General features: G+C 43.9%; 1 long non-coding RNA gene across 2 annotated transcripts in view; it reads right to left on the reverse strand.

Moving 5' to 3' along the window:
• LOC144819647 (uncharacterized) overlaps positions 1-23308 on the reverse strand; it is a 76034-nt gene that overhangs the window by 41785 nt on the left and 10941 nt on the right. For both annotated transcript variants that reach the window (XR_013607495.1, XR_013607494.1), the window contains exons 2-3: positions 11257-11401; positions 10018-10158 (exon numbers count right to left, since the gene is read on the reverse strand). This is a non-coding gene — a long non-coding RNA (uncharacterized LOC144819647). The remainder of the gene's footprint in view (positions 1-10017; positions 10159-11256; positions 11402-23308) is intronic.

Raw genomic sequence — 23308 nt, forward strand, 5'->3', positions numbered from 1 at the left:
AGCCATCTAGAAGCTTGATGAAGTAAGAAGGATTTGTGATAATCAGTATAATTTATTCCACCTTCTGATTTGGATTTTATCAGTCTGAACAGTGACATGCAAGATTTTTTTTTATTCAACAAGAATGATGAAAGTATAGATTTTTTTTTTTCTTTTTACATTTTAAAGAAATGGGAACTGGAATGTTAGAGAGGGTGTATAAAATAATAGGATAGAGCATCATTTTAATAGTATCCAAGCAGCCCCACTAGGAGAGATATAAGGGATGCCACCTAGTTGTCAGGGAGGAGATTTCTCCAAACACAGAGAGATTGTAGTTGAAAGTAAAGGGGTGAAAAAGAGGAGTCACAAATATTTAATATGTTGACAATTCCAGGAAAAATTTGAAACACTGAATTCCTCTTTAGAAGTATATTTAGTTAAAGGTAGTATTTCACACTGGTCTATGTTGAGTTCATAACCGGAGACAGAAGCAAAAAGCTTCACTTCACGTAAAAAGGCTGGGATAGAGGAATGTGGGTTCAAAATTAATAATAAAATATCATCGGCATATGCAGCCAACTTAACTTGGGTATCATTCACTTCAAATTCCTTAATATGTTTTTTATGTATTTATTTTTGTATAGCGCATAAGTCACCATTCGGTCTCAGAGCGCTTGCTGAAGATAGGGAGTGAGAGACAGGGGGAAATTTACAGATTTAAAATAGCCAGGTTTTAAGATTCTTGCGGAAGGTTTTGTGGTTTGGGTCAGTTCTAATAGATAGTGGTAACGAATTCCAGGTGGTAGGGCCTATTTTTGAGAAACTTCTATCCCCATTTCTGACAGTCCTGACCTTTGGGACATTTAAGAGGTGTTTATTTGATGAACGTAGAGTCCTTCCCGGGCAGTAGCCCTGGAGCTTTCTCTGAAGGTACTTTGGTCCCTGTCCATTAATGGACCTATGCACCAGGCAGCAGATCTTAAATTTGATGCGTTTTCTTATTGGGAGCCAGTGGAGAGTCCTGAGGCACGGGGCTGAGGGGGTGCGGGGAGGGAGGTCAAGGATCAACTTTGCAGCAGAGTTTTGCAGGGTCTGAAGTTTAGTTAAGAGCCCTTTGTTCGCATCAGCTAGTAGTGCATTTCCATAATCAAGGCGACTGATTATGAGGCCCTGAATAAGTGGTTTCCGGGAGGCGAGAGGAATCCACTTAAAGATTTTTCTAAGGCTTCTCATTAGCCCAATGCTGGTGTTAACCACTTTGTTTATATGTTGGCATAGGGTCAGTTTGTCATCGATGATGACTCCCATTATTTTGACACAATTTGGACAAAAAAGGTTCCAAAGCTAAGTTTAAAAAAAAATGGAGATAAAAGGCATCCCTGATGCACACCCCTCTTCAGATCGAAATACAAAGATGTAATGCCATTTACAAAGACGGCTACATGAAAAAAGAATCAAAATCAAAGGAATGATATTTGGGCCAAAACCGAGCCATTTAAGCATTTGGAAGAGGTACAAGCTATTGACACTATCAAAAGCTTTCTCTGCATCTAAAACTATAGCAGCTAAGGAGTGGGATAAATGAGAGGGTTTAGAAAAGATGTCAAAAAATAAGTGAGTCTTATCCTAAATAAGATGACCTTTTTCAAATCTAGTTTGTCCCGCACCGAGTAATTTGGGAAGGAAAATCTCCAAACGCAAAGCCAATTCCTTAGAGAATATTTTGTAATTTAAGTTGACAAGGGAGATAGGCCTATACTTTTTACTGTATTTTAAATACTTTCCTTCATTAGGAATTAGACATGTTAGAGCCTACAAAAAGAATACAGAATATTTATCGGAATATGAAAATGAATTGAGGAGGGCGAGTAATTTGGGAAGGAGTAATGAAGCAAAGTGTGCAAAAAATTCCATTGTGAATCCATCTGATCCAGGAGCTTGATCTCTCTTTAAAGAGAGCAAAGCAGTAAGAAGTTCTTGCTAATGGATATCTGTTTCTAAAGGAGTAAAATCTATTTGAGTGTCGTGGGTACGATGAGTGTTGTCAAGGAACTGTGCGATATGAGAATGTGAAGGAACCTTTTCGGGAGAGTAAAGTGATTTGTAAAAGAGAAGGAATGTATTTAATATTTCTGAATCATTTGATCTCAATGTGTTCTGTTCATCCAAAAACACTCGATGTCAAACCTATCATGTTTAACTTTTAAATAATTTGCCAAAAGCTTACCTGCCTTATTCGGTCCACCATAGAACTTAGCACTGGATTTTAACAGATAAAGTGATGCATTTTCAGTTGATTCCTCATTAAATTGGAAATTTGTCTTAAAAAGTTGAGACAGACATTGCTTGTATTTTGAAGTGTAATATAAATGCTCCATTCTCTTTATCTCAGCTAACAGATCACCAGTGGCTTTTGCTGGAATTTTTGCGGTTCCTAGAAACAAAGCCAATAATGAAATCTCTTGCGGATGCATTGAAAGCATCCCAAATTACATGAAAAGGGGCGTATCAGACTGGTTCAAGGAAAAATATTTATGGGAGAAGGAGGAAAGAGAAGAGGTAAATTTGGGGTCTAAAAGGAATGAGTTATTTATTAAAACATCATCTCTTGGGGATATTGGATCTAGGTGCTAAATTCCATTCAATGAAGATTGGAGTGTGATCTGAAATTAAAATGGAACCAATTTCCGCACCTCTTAATGATATGAGAAACAAAAAAATAATATATTCAGGATTGAGTCTGATGAGCTGGAGAGTTAAAAAGTATATATTTACTTGTAGTGGGATTACTAAATCTCCAAGCATCTGTAAGTTTATATGGTATACACTCAAAATATCGAGTTTTTAATATCGAGTTACATTAATATCGAGTTACAAATATAGAATGGACACAATATCGAATGGACAGAATATAGACTACAAAAATATTGACTAGAATAGCATTAATATCGAATCAAAAATATAGAATGGACAAAATATCGAATAAACAGATTATAGACAACAAAAATATAGAATGGACAGAATATAGACAACAAAAATATAGAATGGACAGAATATAGACGACAAAAATATTGAAATTGAGGTAAGTACGTTAATATTAATTTTTTTACGTTTTTTTATGTTAGTATATGTGTGAAAAGTGTATATTTATTTTATAAGTTATTTTAATTAATTAATTTTTTGGTATTTAATTTTTGCGTAATATAATTCTGTAGCAGGTTGTGGGTTTATAGGGGAATAGGGTGGGAAGTAATTTAATTATAATTAATTAAATATGTTAATTTAGTTATTGGTATTTATTTTGAATTAATTGTTAATTAATAATGAATTGGTAATTAATTAAAATATAATTGGTAATTATTTTAATTAATTCAATAATTGATAATTATGTACATTTTATTAATGTATTTTCTGTAGCGGGTTGTAGGTTTATAGGGCAATAGGGTGGGAAATAATTTAATTATAATTATTTACATTTTTTTATTTATTTATTGGTATTTATTTGGTATTAATTGATATTTACATTTTTAATTGGTAAATAATTAAAATATAATTGGTCATTCATTTTAATTATTAGTTTAATTGATAACTAAGTTAATTTTATTAATTTATTTTCTGTATCGGGTTGTGGGTTTATAGGGGAATAGGGTGGGAAGTAATTTAATTATAATTAATTAAATACTGTTATTTATTTATTAGTTTTGTTTTGTTGTAATTTTTAATAATTGTTTATTTTGTTAATTAATTAATTGTTCATTTCTAAATAATTCGTATTAACAGGTAATTATTTGTAATAATTATTCTTTTTTGTATTTTTAATTGATTAATTATTATATTATATAAAATTGTTAATTACTTTAAATTAATTTGTATTTGGTATTAATATTTAATTTATTTTTATTCATATATGAAGTATTTACTTTCCCTACAGTTGCACTCTCTGGAGTGTGAATAGTAATTTTAACCCTCCCGCTATCCAACGCTTTCCCTACTGTGGCACTCTCTGGAGTGGGAATAGTCATTTTTACCCTCCCGCTATCCAATGCTTTCCCTACTGTTGCACTCACTGGAGTGGGAATAGTAAATGTTATGCCTAGGCTATCCAATGCTTTCCCTACTGTTGCACTCTCTGGAGTCGGAATAGTAATTTTTACCCCTGCGCTATCCAACGCTTTCCCTACTGTTGCACTCACTGAATTGGGAATAGTAATTTTTACTCCTACGCTATCCAACACTTTCCCTACTGTTGCACTCTCTGGAGTGGGAATAGTAATTTTAACCCTCCCGCTATCCAACGCTTTCCCTACTGTTGCACTCTTTGGAGTGGGAAAAGTAATTTTTACCCCTACGCTATCCAACACTTTCCCTACTGTTGCACTCATGGAGTGGGAATAGTAATTTTTACCCCTAAGCTATCCAATGCTTTCCCTACTGTTGCACTCATTGGAGTGGGAATAGTAATTTTTACCCCTACGCTATCCATCGCTTTCCCTACTGTTGCACTCACTGGAGTGGGAATAGTAATTTTTACCCCTACGCTATCCAACACTTTCCCTACTGTTGCACTCTCTGGAGTGGGAATAGTAATTTTAACCCTCCCGCTATCCAACGCTTTCTCTACTGTTGCACTTTCTGGAGTGGGAATAGTAATTTTTACCCCTCTGCTATCCAATGCTTTCCCTACTGTTGCACTCTTTGGAGTGGGAATAGTAATTTTAACTCTCCCGCTATCCAACGCTTTCCCTACTGTTGCAGTCTCTGGAGTGGGAATAGTCATTTTTACCCCTACGCTATCCAACGCTTTCCCTACTGTTGCACTCTCTGGAGTGGGAATAGTAATTTTTACCCCTACGCTATCCAACGCTTTCTCTACTGTTTTATTTACTGGAGTGGTAATAGTAAATGTTACTCTCCTGCTGTCCTATGGTAAAACTATAGTATATTTTTTTATTAATATTATGTTTATATATATATATGTGTTAAAAAATGGAATTGTATGTTTATTTATTTTTAACTTAAATTAATTATTTATTAATTTTAAGGTTAATTAAGTATTTTAAGTATGTTTAAGTAAATTATAATTATTATTTCATTGCTTTTACATTACTTTTAAGATATTATAAAAATTCGATATTTTGACTAACTATATTTTTTACATCGATATTTTTTATTCAATATTTTTGCACTTACCTGTTTGGAGACAGGAAGTCAATATTTTGGTATTCTATATTTTTTAATCGATATTTTGCTACATCGATATTTATGACATCGATATTATGTCGGTGATCCGTTTATTTTGCTAACAGGATTTAGGCAGGTATAAACTTAGGGGATCTCAGTGAAACACAGCTTTTACGCCTTTGTTTAAAACCACCTCAGAGACAGAGGCGCGATCAAAACATACAACTTTGCCTCCCCCAGTTGAGGTTACTGTTAATGTTCCTTATGCTGTGCCTTTAGCAGCACCTGAACGTTTTCATGGAGATAGTAACAAATTCCATGTTTTTATCAATAATAGTCAATTACACTTCGTTTGTAAGCCACAACATTTCCCTACTGATGCTACGAAAGTGGCATTCGTCTTATCTTATTTGGGTGGCACAGCAGCCAATTGGTCAATTCCTTTCGTGGATAGAGATGATCCCATCCTCCATAATTGGAATCAATTTAAACGTACTATGACCAGCCTTTTTGCAAAACACACTTTCATGCATGCAAGAGATAATGAGCTTTTAAATCTTAAACAAGGTAACAAGGATTTATTGACCTATCTCACTAGGTTTAATCGTTTACTCACCGAGACACAGTGGCCAGAAGAAAAGCATGTCTCCCTTTTTTATAAAGGTTTGAGAGACAAGTTAAAAGACGCGCTGGCTCATATCGTTGATTTGCCAGAAGACTATTCTGACTTTGTAGATTTAGTCGTGAAATTGGAACACAGACTAGGAGAAAGAAAGGGAGATAAATCCAAACTGGAATCACGGTTAACTTTTATTAGACACGAGAAGAAAGACACAGATAATAAACTCCCTGAACCTGAGCCTATGCAAATAGGGACACTCAGAGGTCCACTCACATCAGAGGAAAAAGAAAGAAGGAGAAAACTTCAATTATGTTTATATTGTGGCAAGGCAGGTCACTTTGCCAGAGAATGTCCAGTAAAACCTAAAACTTCACAAAAGGGTGCTGTTTCCTCAACCTCCTCAACTGAATCGGGAAACGATTCAGCTCGACAAGGGGGGAGGATACTTGTTCGAGAAAACATCTTAATCAAACCTCTAATTCTGCAGCCTTCATGGTACCGCACATACTTAGACATTTCATAATTCAGATCTTTTTAATTGTTACTACCCAAGTTAGACATTCTCTCCCTGTCCTACTGGACTCAGTAGAGACAGGAAATTTTGTGGATAATTAGTTAGCTGAAACATTAGGTCTTCCTATGTGCCTAAAGCCTTGTCCAGAAGCAGTATGTGCAGTGAATGTGTCAGAATTGACCTCTGGATTAATCACAAAACAAACAAGTCCACTTGTTATGGTCTGTCAAAACGGGCACACAGAGGTGATTAGCTTTGATCTGATAGATACCCCTAATTTTGCTTGATTCTCGGGGTACCCTGGTTAACAACTCATAACCCAAAAATTGAATGGGTGAATAGAACAGGTACTTTGGATTCCTCTTTCTGTAGAACCAATTGCTATCAAGAAGCAGGTACAGAACAGAGCACAGTAATACACTGTGCTAGTGTTAACCAAGACGAACCAAGTGTCCCTCCTGAATATTCTAACTTTAAAGACGTCTTTGATCCAGTGAAGGCTAGTGTGCTGCCCCCACAATGACTGCCGTATAGATCTTATCCCAGGGGCCCCTTTACCTAATAACAGAGTATATGCTTTGACTGACGAAGAGACCAAATATTTAAGAACCTACCTAGACGACCTACTACAGTCTGGGTTCATCCAACATTCCACATCTCCGGTGTCATCTCCACTCTTTTTTATCCCGAAGCCGGATAAATCCCTGCGCGTGTGTATCAACTATAGAGGACTAAATACGGCTACAATAAAAAATAAATATCCTCTTCCTCTAATACCTGTGTTGTTGGATCAATTAAGACATTCTACTGTATACACTAAACTAGATCTGTGGGGAGCTTACCACCTGGTCCGAATAAAAGAGGGGGATGAGTGGAAGACAGCTTTCAAGACAAAGTTTGGTCTATTTGAGTACACAGTAATGCCCTTTGGGTTGTGTAATGCCCCTGCGGCCTTTCAATTCTTTATAAATGAGGTCTTACACAAATTCCTGGACGTTTGTGTCATAGTATACATAGACGACATCCTCATTTACTCTAAGAACCCGGAAGAACATACCCAACATGTTCGTGCAGCATTATCAAAGTTAAAAGAAAATCATCTTTTTGCTAAATTAGAAAAGTGTACTTTTAATGTCAGCAAGGTGAACTTTTTAGGATACTACCTGTCACCTCAAGGAATAACTATGGATGTAAAGAAAATCAATGCTATTATTGATTGGCCAGAACCATCATCTGTAAAAGATGTTCAGAAATTTCTGGGTTTCGCCAATTTTTATAGGAGGTTTATTTCTCATTTTGCAGACATTGCGGCCCCAATAACCACCTTGTTGGGGAAAGGACAAAGATTTCTTTGGACTGATGAGGCGGCACACACCTTTCAACTCCTGAAACAAAAGTTCACTTCAGCCCCAATTCTGAAACATCCTGATCCTGACTTGCCATTTTTTGTTGAAGCGGATGCTTCACAAGTAGCTTTAGGAGGAGTTCTCTCTCAACGAGATGCAGTAGATGGCCAATTACATCCTATAGCCTTCTATTCCAAAAAGTTATTACCAGCTGAACAAAATTACACTGTGGCTGAAAGAGAACTAATAGCTATCAAAGTAGCCTTTTCTGAATGGAGGCACCATTTAATGGGAGCCAAGTACCCTGTTACCATCTTTTCTGACCATAAGAACCTACAGTTTTTTGGATCACTTAAAGCACTAACACCACGTCAGATGCGCTGGTTAAATTTTTTTTAGTACATTTGACTTCGTTATAACGTATAGACCAGGTGCACAACAAATTCAATCTGATGTGTTATCTAGATACGGACATACCTCAGACATGAAACAAGACAAAATAGGAGAACCCATTATTCCTACCCAAAAACTTTTGGCACCAGTACAACAGAAGGATTTCATCACAGATCTATATAATGCACACATGCAAATAGCACTTCAAGATTGGTTAAAGGATTCCCATAACACAATACAACAAGGTTTATTGTATCACAACAACATGCTGTTAGTGCCCACCACAGAATTACAAACACAGGTGATAATTTGGCATCACGCCTCACCGTTGGCAGGTCATCCTGGCTGGGTAAAAACCCTGGAAAATCTGCGAGAACACTTTTGGTGGGACAATATGAGTAAGGACATTAAGCAATTTGTCACTACCTGTCCAATTTGTGCAAGACATAAATCTTCTCATAAGGCCCCTGACGGCTTGTTAATACCAATGCCATCACCCAAACAACCTTGGCACACTGTGAGTGTAGACTTTATTGTAGGTTTACCACCAGTAAAATCCTTCACAACAGTGTTAGTGATAGTGGATTTTTTTATCTAAAATGGCACATTTTGTACCATTACGGAAATTGCCAACTGCGGCAGAATTTGCCGATATTTTTATAAGAGAAATTGTGCGTTTACATGGTTTGCCAAGCAAAGTGGTGTCAGACCGAGGTAGCCAGTTCAACTCTAGATTTTGGAAAAATTTATGTGAAAAACTGAAAATAGATGTGGCATTATCCACTGCTTTCCATCCAGAAACAGATGGACAAACTGAACGACTGAACCAAACCTTACTTCAAACGCTACGTTGTTTATTGGCTGATTATTCTAGTGAATGGTTGGAAGCTCTCCCTGTAGCGGAGTTTGTTTATAATAATACTGAGCATGCAGCTCTACTTTGCTCACCATTCTATTTCATGCAGGGGTATCATCCAAGAGCTATACCCATTTTGTTAGAAGATTCCCTGTTGCCTACAGAAACGGATAGCCTAACGAGATTAGGTGACATACAAGACAAGGCCAGGAAACATTTATTAAAGTACAAAGAAAGCATGAAAAGACAAGCAGATAAACACAGATCTGAGGCCCCAATGTATAAAATCGGTGACGTGGTATGGCTCTCCACAAAGATCCTAAATATAGAGGGATCCCGAAAGCTGCAACCAGGTTTCATTGGACCATTTAGTATAACTGCCATAGTAAACCCGGTAACAGTAAAATTGGACTCACCAAAAGAATACCCTGTACATATTACATTCCATGTGTCCTTGCTTAAGCCGTACAACCCAAAAACCCGACCCGAACCACCACCTCCACCCATACCAATTAAGGGAAATCTAGAATATGAAGTGAAAAGCATAAAAGACTCAAAAAGAATTCATGGACCTCTGTTTTATTTAGTAGAATGGAAAGGATATGACGAAACTGAGAATTCATGGGAACCAGCGTCCTATGTACATGCCCCACGGTTGATTAGACGGTTTTATCTAAAAAATCCAGGGAAACCCCGTCCAGTAGGAGGGCCTTTGAGGGGGGCGACTGTTAGGGTTTGTGCACAGCAAAGAGCATGTCCCCTCTCATTGCACTAGTGGTCTCTGTAATAGCTCTCTTTTAAACATACTATTGAAAGCCTTTCTTGTTATCTTAACCCTCCCTTAGGCTTCTGTGTATGTTGCTCAATGTACTCACAATTTTGGACATTGCTGTCTTGTTTACACATTGGACCTTGCTTTTACCAAGGCTTCTTTAGAGCACCTCTCCCTAGGCCATGTGTTAATTCAACTCATTTGCATAATAACTGAAGCTCTGCACACCTTTCAAGAACATGTGCAGCATGTGAGAACCACACCCAGCTCTTCGAACCACACCCGGCACTGTCTATAAAAGGCAGCCCCCGAGCCTCACCCAGTGCTTGTGCTCGTCTACCTCCCACTTACCTGAGAACAGATCCTTCGGCGCTGGCACTCGTGCTCTCTACAGACCTTCATCGGCTTCAACGGGCACGGCTGCTGGCTCTTCCTTCTTCCGTTTTTCGGCTCCTCCTTGCCTCAGCCCCTCTCCTGTCCAATACAATTGACCTGCAAAAGAGAAAGGGGACAAGGTTAGACTGATCAGTATCCCTTTCCAGCAACAAGTAAGTGCAAAACTTTTTATTACCTGAAAGAACTTTGACAGCGATTTCTGGATTCGTGTATAGACAATTTGGAGCAAGATACGTCCCGCGAACATTGTGATTCAAACCCTTTGTTACAAGAATACTTTGTGGAACTTTGTGAAATAAACATTGTTTTACATGGAACTTTTAAGAATCGAACAGTGGAAACCATTGACAGCAAGGCAAACAGTAAATCAAGGACTTGCACAAATTACCTGCTGTATTTTGATGTAAAAGTACAGTATTCGTTTTATAAAAATTCTGGAAATGTGTGAAAAGTGAGTTTGCTATTAAGAATTTAGTCTTTAGTTATATTAAGGTGAATGTTTGATATTGGTAATTCTGATAATGGTATTCGTTTAATTTTATAGAAGCTTTACAGTAATAGAAAGCACATCCCAGAACAGTAACACATTCCAAACCTGGAAGCTAGAGACCAGGATCCAAGAGGTACTTTTAGAAGAGAATTTCTAATAGATAAAGGGATAGTCAGGAACACATTTAGGAATAGGTTGCACTTACCTGTTCTTTGTTTATGTTTCATTAGAAACCAGTTTCTACAGAAGTCAGAGAGGGCAGCAGATTTTAGCGGCACTTCAACAGTGGAAACGCAAGAACGGTGTTGTCTCTCTTTTTTTTAATTTTATCCACTTCCCCCCTTCCCTTGAGCTTCTGGTTCTTAGTGCACTGTCTAAAACTAGTGTGCTGGAACAAGCAGTTTCAGGGTGGGGTCGGACTGTCTTCAACCTCCATCAGAACTGAACAGAAACTCAGGTGAGCTGGGCTTTGACAAAACAAACCATGAACAAGTATAAAACAGAAGAAATGACAAGCCAACCATGAGAGCAAGAAGTAAGGCAGGAAAGAGGGCCTAAGAAGAATAAGTACAAGAGTAAGTGTATAGGATTAAACCAGAAGAGTAAAAGAAAGATGTACAGAAAGTAAAAGACAGAGAAGTGAGACAAAGAGAGAACGCGATGGAAGAGAAAAAAAGCTCAACAATAAAAAAGATACATCATACCTAAATCTGAAGACATCATAAGGAGGAGGGGGGTGAGGCCACGTGGAATGAATGGCGTGTCCAAACTCAACGGAACGTAGATGAGAACAAACCACAGCATTTCACATAAGGTGTGGGTACATAATGGGTACGAACATCAAATAACCTGTGAAGAAGAGGAGAAGAACGGTCATTATAACAAAGAAACAAGGAACACAAAATGCAATAACAACACAAGATAAACCGACTAAACGTACGATAATAAATAAACAAATACTATAAATTGATGTACTAAATGTTAGGACCTAAAAACAATAGAATCAAAAAAAGAAATTGTTATATTAGATGGAATAAACAATCAAACATTTTGAGTAGTTGAAGTCCCAGAAAATTCTATAGAGTCAGGTTTGTAAGAATTGATGAAACTCTGCAATTTAACTGGATCCTCATAAATTGTCATTTTGTTTTTATAGGTAACCTTGAAAAGGCAGGGCTGAAAGAGGCCGTATCGAGCTCCCATAGCGCGTAGATCAGGTCTCATATTCAGAAATGCGTTGTGTCTATTTTCAGTGGATCTGGTGCAGTCTTGAGTAAAAAATAATATATAGCCGGACCATGAAATAAGTTGAATAGCCACTGAAAGCACTTTGAGAACATCCGTGTATTCAAAGAAATACACGACAACCCCTCTCGGTCTTTGACAAGAGGAGGTGTCTGCGCGTTGATGACCAAGTCTGTGAGCGTGTTGAATGTTTTTTTTTTTTTTTTTTTTTTTAAAGACCTTTATTGTCCAACATACAGTGTACACAGCATCATAGCTTACAACCCAGCCGGGCCAGCTGCAGATAATGAACATTGTGGTAGATAGGGTAAGCGAACACAGCTTCAAGGCCGACAACCCTGGGGTCCGGCAGCGTATATCAGTACTTCACTTAACACCATAGTCATGTATACATTTATTGCATAGTAAGTGTGCGGTCTATGGGTTTTACTGTATAGAGTCAGTGGATCAAAGTGGCCGTGCCGAACCCACCCACATCAGCAGCAGCGGTGGCAGTCGTGCCCGCTACATCTAACGTGCATCATTGGTGAGTGTCTCGGTATGGGTCAATATTCAGACGGGCCTGATGTCATATGAATGAGTGATGAGGGTGATCAGCGACTAAGCGCGTTTGGGGCGCATAACCGCCTTGTGCATCCATTCCGTTGGAAAGAGCTGTTCTGCATCTTAGCGCCCAGGCGAGGTGCCCAAGCTTCAGCTGTCTCACCCGAGGGCGCCTTGTGGCGCAAAATGGTATGAAGCATGGAGTTGTATGTGTACGGACATGGTCTAAGGGGAGATGAAACCAAATCAACAACTAACTACAAAACAGGGACATGGGTTATACAGGAGGTATCGCTCAGCGACAGCCACACTTGGGATAACACTGCTGAAGTGTCCGTGACATGGACAAAGGCGCAGGCTGCAACCCCCCCCCTCATGACACTCGCCTGGTGGCCTGCCTCCCCCCCAGACGCCCCGAGCGGCGGCTACACCACGCATCCGATGAGCTAAGCTGTAGGCCTAGATGACCACCCGCACAGGGGACCACTACTCCATGGCATGTAGAAATATCCTCCCAGGCCATTTCTCGTAACAACGCATCCACAGGCACACTCTCCCCTACCGCTTCCCCCCCTACACTCACTCCTATGTACATAGTTACGGACCCTTGTCTCCCAGACATAGCCTTGTCTTCCTCACACACTACGCCTGGAAGACTCTCCTGACTACACGTTCGGCCATGGGACTGGACGCAGGTGGCGTCTCCCCACTATGCAACATGGCTATACTATTCGTCCGTCTGGCACATCATACAATTCGTTGACAGCCCGTGGGGCCACACTGCTCAACGTGGCTGTCCCACACCACGACACAGACAGACTGAACATGTGCACTACTAACCACTATCCCATTGACACACCTCCATGGTCTGATGTTACAACCCATGGGTCTCAGTGTTGTAGATACCGGAGAGAGGCGCGAAGGAGCAGCCAAAGATTGGGACACGCCGACGAGATCTATTTTGTTTACAGAGTTGATATGTTTACTTATAAAAAAAAAATGAAACAAGACGTCATTTGAAAGAGTAACTGACTATTAAGCACATGTGGCATAGGAATCTGTATTTAAAGGCTCACTTGCTACTGATATGATTGAAGGAATTGAACACCCTCCTCCATGCTCCCTTATTCCATCGTAACACTACAATGATGCAGCCGGCCCACGGGGTTGTAGGCTTTGCTATATGTACTGATCTCTTGACTACTAATAAACGTCTTTTTAAAAAAAAGAAAAGAAAAAAAAATGGGTTATACAGGAGGTAGGTGGGAGTAGGTTTGTGCAGAGTTTGCCATATCGTCGAGGGGGTGGAGGTCGGAATCAGCGTGTTAGTCGTGTCTCACGGGGTAGGCAGGCCGAGGACCGGGGGGGGCACGGGAAAATGCAAGTCGTCCGTGTGGTGGAGCCATTAGGGGGGGGGGGAGTCCACGAGTGTTCGGCGGGTGTGGTATTCCGGCAAGAAGCCCGGGCTTCTGTCGCAGCGTCACATGTGGCGGTGTGTGTCCGGGAGTGGGGCAAGTAGTCGTCAGTGTGAGACAGGAGAGCACATGTCAGACAGTGGGTTGAGCCGAATGGTCAGTAGAATGGTGTATGGTGTATCCTGTGCGGTTTGCAGGAATCCGTATCAGGGAGTGGGGGTGGCAGCACATAATTTTTCACGTAATTCCCTGTTCCGTACATTTCTGCAGGAAGGAGTGTAGTATGTCCTCCCATTGTTGTGCAATGGGGAATTTTCTGAGCCCTGCCGTCTCTTCCCGTTTCAGGACAGAGCTCTCAGCCCGCGCCCAGTTTGTCAGCGACAGACACCAGTGTCGGAGATGTGGGGGCGTGGCTGCCTTCCATTGCTTGATAAGTAGTCTTTTGGCTGTGATAAGCCCAAGATCCCAATATCTAGTCTGAACCTTATTTAGGCGCGTGCGCTTGTACAAACCCAATATACAGGCTTCCCATGTGCTCGGTACCTGTTCCTTAGTGCAATGTCGGAGTAACATTGTCACCCCATCCCAGTACTGCTGGAGGGCGGGACAGAGCCAGAGCATGTGGAGGAGATCCGCACCTAGAAGAGAGCAGCGGCTGCAGGCAGTGTCTGTGGCTGAAAAGTACTTATTTATCTTGTCAGGGGTGAGGTACGCGCGGTGCAGTATATAAAATTGTATAATTTTGAAGCGAGGGCTGCGGGGGATGTTCACTGGGCCAGCTAGGATCATAGTCCACTCTTTGTCCGTCCAGTCCCGCCCTCTGTCTGTCGCCCATTTTTCCCACAGGTGTGCAGTTGCCGGGGGTGTGTGTAGGAGGAGTGCTTGCGTTAACCAATGAATAATGTGAGTGCTGTTGCTCATGACATGCAAGTACTGTATGAAGTGATGTGTTGGTGGCTCTCTAGACATGTCTCCCCATGTGGTGGTCAGCGCGTGAACGAGGGACGCGTGTGTTAGGAACTGCCCAGCTGGGAGGGATGTATCCCTTACGAGGGCTGCAAAGGGCAGGAGGGCGCCGTCAGAGTAAAGGTCGCCCATCGTCTCCACCTCTGCGGTGATCCAGCTATCCAACTTTACAGTGGTCAGGGTCCCTGCCATTGTCGGTGTGCCTAACAGCGGCAATATCGGCGCATATGGCATCATTGCTCCTGTTAGACGCAAGCAGCGGAGGAAGCATCAGCGTGCCACTGCGAGCAATAGTTGCGGCGGTCGGGGAGTTCGAGTCAGCGGATGGAATAGTACTTGAATCTGGAACAGGGACCAAACGGTGGTATCCGTTGCCGTGCCGCCCAGGTTCTTACCACCTAGCCAGCCTGACACCCACTGCATTTGTGCTGCTAGATAATATAACTCCATATTTGGAACTGCTAGTCCGCCCTCTGCAGTGGGCATGTAGAGCTTCGTGAATGCGACCCGAGGCCGACCTCTGTTCCAAATCAGGTTCCGCAGCAGGACCTCGAGGTCTCGGAACACCCGGGTAGGTACATAGGTTGGTATATTCGCAAAGTAGTATAACAGCCGCGGTAGGACTATCATTTTAGCCAAGGCTATGCGACTAGGGACATTGAGCGGTAGTGTATTCCAGAACCCCACCTGTGCTCTGGTAGAGGCGATCGCCCTCATCAGATTTCCTTCCAAGATGTCCATTGGGTCTCGGTAGATGTGTATCCCAAGGTATCGGAACGTGCTGGGATACCACTGCAACCTCCCACCCCCGATGTGTATGTCACATTCGGGAACGTTTGGGCTGAAGGGGTAGGCCCCCGATTTGGCCCAGTTTACTCGTAATCCCGACATTTCCTCAAAGGTGCCGAAGATCGTAGCGAGGGAGTCTGGGACGTTAGTTAGGTCCCTGACGTATAAGAGCAGGTCATCAGCATATAGGGACACTACATGTAGTCCGTCCGCCAATGGTACTCCCCAGTTAGCTCCCTGTGACCGGAGCTTCGTAGCCAGGGGTTTCACTGCTAGGGAGAACAGTAGGGGCGACAGTGGGCAACCCTGCCTGGTGCCTCTCTGTACTCGAATGGGGTCAGAGAGTAATGCTCCAGTGCGGACTCGGACCGTGGGCTTGCGGTATAAGAGGCCGACCATAGTCAGATAGTCATCCCCTAGCTCGAACTGCTCCAAGACCGCTCGCAGGTAGGGCCACTCCACAGAGTCAAACGCCTTCTCCAGGTCGAGTACAAGGCACCCTGCTCGTGGCCATTGTCTAGTGGCGTACTCCTGCAAGCGAAATAATCGTCGGATATTGTGGGATGTGTGTCTCGTCGGTACAAACCCGTTTTGGTCTTGATGTACCAACGCAGGAACCATAGGGGCCAGCCTGCGGGCAAGTGCGGAGGCAAGGATTTTGTAGTCTGTATTCAGAAGTGCGAGAGGGCGGTAAGAGCCCATCTGTGTGCCATCTCTGCCAGGTTTGAGTAAGGAGACAAGGGTCGCCTCGTTAAGGGTCGGGGGTAAGGTGAAGTCATCGACAGCCACGGAGTACATCCTCACCAGGTGTGGGATCAGGACGTCCGAGGCGGCCTTGTAGAACTCGGCCGGTAAGCCGTCCGGACCCGGAGTTTTACCGTTCGAGAGGTTAAAGATGGTGTCACGGAGTTCCTCGGGATCTAGTGGTGCTCCGAGGTCATTCTGTTGTGCTGTCGTTAGGGTAGGTAAATGTATGGTAGAGAGATAGTCCGTGATGGCAGGTAGTGTGACATGGAGTCGGGAGTGGTATAGGCCTGTGTAATTATCCGTGAATGCCTCGTGTATTTGGCGCTGGGAGTATAGCGATCTGCCATCTCCGGCCTGTATGGTCGATATTGGGGCAGATCGGTCTTCCCGTTCGATCAGCCAGGTCAGCAGTTTGCCTGGTCTGTCACCTCGGCCGTAGACCCGAGCAGAGTGCGCCGCAAAGTTGACACTTCTCAGACGGTCTAGTAGGCGGGCATGTTCCGCCTTAGCTGCAGTCAGTTGGGCGTTCGCAGGGCATTCGAGGTCCAGCAGTTCTGATTCCAGTCGTGTCAGGTCTTGCTCTATTTGGCCTCTCATGTGTCCCTGTGTTCCCAGGCAGAGCCCCCGTGTCACCACTTTGAAAGCATCCCATTCGGTTTGGGGAGAGGACGCCGTGCCAGTATTGAGTTCAAAGTATTGGGCTGATTGCGTAAGCAAGGATTCTCGGAATGTCGCGTCAAGTAAGAGGTCTGGTTGGAGGCTCCAGGTGGGAATGGGAGGATGTGGGACGTCCCATGCAATGATCAGTGTGTGAGGGTTATGATCTGAGTGGGTACGGCCCATGTATTGGGAGTCCAGTACTAATGGAAGGAGATCGGGGGAAACCATATACCTGTCCAAGCGGACATGAAGTGTATGTGCGCCTGACCAGTAGGAATATGCGCGTGTCGTGGGGTTGCGAGTCCTCCATGCGTCTTGTAGGCGCCATTGTTGGGCCCAGTTAAGGAGAGCCTTCGTGGTGACGTGGGCCTGAGCGTTAGGTGGGGGAGCAGTGGACCTGTCTAAGTGTATGTCCAGGACACAATTATAGTCGCCTCCAAGGATCCACGGAAGGCCATGCCAGGGTGCCAGTACCGGGGAGAGGCAGTCAAGGAATCCACCCTGATCAGTGTTAGGGGAGTATATGGATGCAAGTACTACCGGGTGCCCATCAAGCCTGCCCCCCACTATCACGTACCGACCTCCCGCGTCTATCTGTGTATCCATGACTGCCCAAGGAGTGCCCGGCCTTATCCATATGAGCGCCCCGCGGGCATAGGAGGAGTACTCGGTGGCATAGATTTGTCTGTGCCACCGTCTACGCAGCGCGTGGACCTCAGTCTTGTTTAGATGTGTTTCCTATAACAAAACTACATGGAATTTATGGCGACGTAAATATGAATATATTTGGTAACGTCTCGATGGTGTGTGCATTCCCCTCACATTCCATGTGCAAATCTTAATCTCAGCCATATCTATTATCTTGGTAAGAGGTCTCCGCCTCTCCTGTCACCCACCCTCCAGGCGACCACTTCCACAAGGTTCCCCGTCTCCCCCCCTCACCCCCCGCTGACACAGACTCCGACATTTCTATCAAGGGCATAGGCAATTCTCTGATGTGGGAAAGGGGAAATGTAACAGGGTTCACTAACAGTGCTAAACAGCAGTAAATACCAAAAGGTCGGCAACGGAACATGTCGCCGTCCAAACACGCCAAGAGGGCGGAATATTAGCGTTCAACTGCTTATTCTGTGACCTGCTCTCCCCTGAGGCGGAAGCCGGGGGATCTCCTACTATTCTTTCTGAGAATTTTAAAAAAGCTAATTTTGTCTTCACAACTGTTTGTGCCAGGACTCAGTCCGTTTTTTAAATCCTGCCGAGCGCGTGATTGTCCATGTAGAGGACTTCCACGTGTATGGTATTTTTAGCCATTTATTGGTTGTAAAGCAAAACTTAAACTCACCTGGGGGACGCTTTGTGGAAGGCGCGATTACTGCGGTCTTCTCACTATAGCGCTGCCCTACTCAGCCGCGGTCACGTGATCTGACCCACCTCGGCCGCCATCTTGAGGAGGTAAAGGGGGTGCGCTCTAGTTCTTCCACCCTCCCGCCCTCTTAGATTACTTAAGGGGCGGAAACCACTTGCAAGTAAAACTGTTTATTCTGTGACCTGCTCTCCCCTGAGGCGGAAGCCGGGGGATCTCCTACTATTCTTTCTGAGAATTTAAAAAAAGCTAATTTTGTCTTCACAACTGTTTGTGCCAGGACTCAGTCCGTTTTTTAAATCCTGCCGAGCGCGTGATTGTCCATGTAGAGGACTTCCACGTGTATGGTATTTTTAGCCATTTATTGGTTGTAAAGCAAAACTTAAACTCACCTGGGGGACGCTTTGTGGAAGGCGCGATTACTGCGGTCTTCTCACTATAGCGCTGCCCTACTCAGCCGCGGTCACGTGATCTGACCCACCTCGGCCGCCATCTTGAGGAGGTAAAGGGGGTGCGCTCTAGTTCTTCCACCCTCCCGCCTTTCCCGCCCTTTCAGGTATAAATGGAAGGAACATCCCGTCCGCGCAGCGGGCGGGCGCAGCGGGCACGCCGGGACCGGGCCTAGGGCCATGACCCCTGCTCAACAAGGCCCAGATATCAAGATAAAGTATACCAGTCAAGGTTTACTGGCCCTTCGGCCAACTATGAGCACTAGTTGTCTCAAAATAACACCGTCTCAGATCCCCAGCCCTCAAGCGATCTCTTGCCCTCATTGTAGCTGTATTATCCCGCTATTACTATCAGATGCTAAAACCCTACCCATGAAGCACGACGAAGGAGCTGTTATATCTATTGCCCTCATCAATGCGCGTTCGCTTGGAAAACACAGGCAGGAGATTTCAGATATGATAATTGATTTCAAACTAGATGCTCTGTTTATTACTGAGACCTGGACCGATGATTCATCTCAGCCAGACTTAGCTATTGCAGTACCTAACGGATATAAAGCATACTGCCAGAACAGGCCCAGACAAAGAGGGGGCGGGTTGGCTATAATAGTCAGAGATTCATATCCTGTAAAAACAACCCCCATTTCTTCCACCTCCTGTGAGGCCATGCAATTTGCTATTAACCCCTCACCTCTGTTTAATTTTAAGGGAATATTGATATATCGCCCTCCGGGATCTAAAACAGCCTTTCTAAATAGCATAAATACCATGATGGAATCAGTAGCCACCGAAAACGCCTTTACGATTCTAGGTGACTTGAACTTCCACCTGGATCAAAGTCACCTAACGGATTCGGCCACCCTTATTTCCGATTTGGAAACTCTAGGGCTCAAACAACGAGTTATGTCCGCCACTCACCAAGCCGGCCATATTTTAGACCCCATTTTTTCTAACTTGGAAGGATTACAAATATCTAACATCTTACCTATGCCATGGACTGACCATTATGCAATTTTTGCTAATATTCCTATCAATATTCGCTGTAATAATAATCCCCCTTCTATTCCCAAGCAGTCCTTTAAAGACTGGAAAAATATCAATTTGGATGACCTTAAGCTAACACTGGATCTTACGCGCCCAACGTTGTCGCGGGAGCCAAACTCAGCGCTTCAGCAATTTCATACCTGGTTGGCTCAGGCAACAAATCAGTCAGCCCCTACTAAAGAACTCTCCAAAAATAGATCAAAACCCACCGCCCCATGGTACAATGAACAACTAAGGGTACAAAAGCAAACTAACCGTAATAAGGAAAGACAATGGAGAAAAGGATATGATACAACTAGCAAAGTAGCCTATAAGGAAGCACTGGCACTTTATAAGGCCATGATTGTTAAAGCCAAAAAAGATTATTACACCGACCAGATACAGAAAGCTAAAAATTCTAGCAGATTACTGTTTAAAATAACTAAAACACTGTCTGGCAATTCCCCTGACCTCACCCCTCCTCCATCACAACTGCTATGTGATTCACTAGCCTCCTTTTTCTTCACCAAAGTGGATGATATTTATCAGGTCTTCTCCACTAATCCAAACAGGAGCAGAGTGAAGCCCCTTACTTTGGCTCCAGCTGATATGTTCCTCAGCTTTCAACCAGTTACGGCAGAGCAAATAAAAACTACGCTGTCTACTATTAAATCTGGATCATCTCTCGACCCCTGTCCACTTTCAGTACTCTTACCAGTAATGGATTCCATCATACCATCAATGACTGAGGTGTGCAACTCCATTCTTCTATCAGGTAGCTACCCTGACCCCCTTAAAAACACCTTATTAAAACCTCTTTTAAAAAAACCATCCCTGGACAAAAGTGATTTAAAAAACTACCGCCCCATTGCAAATTTACCTTTCATGGCGAAGGTGACCGAAAAAATTATGAATATCCAGATTTCCGAATTCATTGAGGAACATGACCTCCTGGACAATACACAATTTGGATTTAGGAAATACCATGGGACGGAGACAGCCTTGATTAAGGCTGCTGATGACATCAGGGTAATCAGGGATCAAGGGGGTACAGCCATCTTAGTTATGCTAGATCTATCAGCAGCCTTCGACACGGTCGACCATACTATCTTGGTCGATCGTGTCGAGGGACTTGGCATTTGTCACACTGCCAAAGACCTAATAGCTTCCTTTCTTGCTAAAAGAACACAGGCTGTCATCTTAGGACCCTTCCAATCGGCCCAACTGTCATCTCCATGTGGAGTACCTCAAGGCTCATCCCTGAGTCCGACACTTTTCAATATCTATGTGTCGGACCTTGCTAAAACCATCAAAGCATATGGGATGAGCCTAACCTCCTATGCCGACGATACCCAACTTGTGTTGGCAATTAAAGGGGATGGAGATCTTGTGTCAGAAAAATTCAAGAAGGGACTGCTGGGTATAGGAGAATGGATGGCCACCAACTGTCTTAAATTAAACTCAGGAAAAACTGAGGTACTCATTTTTGGACCCCTTTCTCCATCCTGGCCATCAAGTTGGTGGCCAGAGGCTTTCGGTACTCCTCCCATCCCAACTGCGAAAGTCAGGAAGCTCGGTATCATCTTTGATGAGGGTCTTAACTTCATGGATCATGCTAACAGAACTGTGTCTGTAGCACATATGAAGTTAAAGATGATAAGGAAAATACGGCCTTTTCTTCCTGACTCAGCCATCAAAACCCTGATTTCCACCCTTGTCCTTTCGTCTCTGGACTACTGCAATGGTCTTTTCCTTAATGCTCAGTCCAGAGTAATTACCAAACTGCAGACGATTCAGAATGCAGCCGCCCGCTTGCTTTCGGGCAAGACAAAATATGAATCTATATCCAAAGATATAAAGGACTTTCACTGGCTCACAGTGCGAAACAGAATCCACTTCAAGGCTCTCTGTATTGTGTTCAAAGCACTCAACAATCAAGGTCCCCACTTCTTGAAGGAGCAATTGCAACAATATAAACCGAATAGAGCTCTACGATCAGCCACCCTGAACCAACTGGTCATTCCCCGTACGAAAACTGTCACCTGGGGCGATCGGCGCTTTCTAGTGGCCGCCCCAAGGCTTTGGAACACGCTTCCCCCGAACATCAGGGCCAGCCCTTCTCTTCTCCAATTCCGCAAGCTCTTAAAGACCTGGCTATTTGCCCAATGAGCATCATGTTCCCATGTTCACCGTCACAGATAAATGGTTTATTAGCGCCAAGACGCCCACGGGTAAACGATGCGCTTTACAAATATCAAAAATAAATAAATAAATAAATAAATAGGGGGCAGCTTGAGCTAGGTATCAATAAGGCAGTTCTTCAATGTCCAATCAAGTGAGGTCAATCTGTAGCCCTTCCCCGGACTACGAGCGATTCCCACCATGTAGTCAAATGCGGCCTGCAAATAGGCCATGTCTTCACCAGTAGTGTGGCCACCGGGTGTCTATGTACATATAAGTGAGAGAAGCAAACTGTACTTCCCAATTGTATGGGGTAGGCATGTGTCCGTGCGATATGTGCGGATGACAGAACAATCCCACCCCCACACCGCCTTCACAGCGCCCATACCTCTGGGTGAGTACTCACTGCGCAAGGGCTTCTCCGTCCGTTTCCAGGGCGGCGAGGGACAACCCCAGCTGCAGCCGTGTCCATGGCATCCCAGTTATTATCTGTCTATTAGCCCCGCCGCCGCCGCCCTGTCGCCATCCGTTGGTTTCATGTGTCGTGTTTCAATGGGGCATGTCAGCCGTTTGCGGCGTGACCGCCGGGAGCTCCACCGATAGTTGAGAGTCTGGAATCCCGTAGATAGCCTCATCATCGCTTTGAGCCATCTGTGGGCTTGTGGCTTGAACAGTGTCTGAGGTCGGTGAAGCGCTCAGTTGGGAGACTCTCCGGAGTGCGTCCCGTTGTTCCTGGAGCATTTGGTCCAGCGGTGGGGAGTGGTGTGTCGCGTCGTCTGGGAGGTCGTTTGTGCGGCCTCTGTTTCTGCGTCGGCGCCGTGGTCCACGGCCTCGGGGCCGCGCCTCAGGATGTTGTGTATTTCTCGGCGCTGTGTCTGTTCCGCTATCGAGCCAGTCGCTCACCTCCTCAGGGTTGTTAAAGAAGTATGTTTTGTCTCGTGCCACCACTCTCAGTTTTGCTGGGAAGAGTAGGGAGTACTTGAGGCCTGCCTCACGTAGTCGGCGCTTCACTTCCAGGAAATCATGGCGTTGGCGTTGTACCTGTATGGTGTAGTCCGGGAAGAACATTACCGTGGTGTTGTCGATTCGGACTTCCCCGAGCCGTCTGGTTTCCCTTAGAATAGTGTCTCTGTCACGGTAGTTCAGGACCCTGAAAAGCAGCGGCCTCGGGTTGGAGCCGGTGGTGTGAGGTCTCGTGGGTACACGATGCGCTCGTTCTACCACGAACTGTGGCGAGAGTGTGTCCTCAGGTAATAGTTCACGCAGCCAGTCTTCTACACGTTGAGTCGGTCGGGCGCCTTCCCATTTTTCCGGGACTCCGACGAGTCTGACGTTGTTGCGTCTCGCCCTCCCTTCCGCATCCTCAGCACGGTCT

This window comes from Lissotriton helveticus, chromosome 2_1 (genome assembly GCF_964261635.1).
Source record: "Lissotriton helveticus chromosome 2_1, aLisHel1.1, whole genome shotgun sequence".
NCBI classification, from domain to species: domain Eukaryota; kingdom Metazoa; phylum Chordata; class Amphibia; order Caudata; family Salamandridae; genus Lissotriton; species Lissotriton helveticus.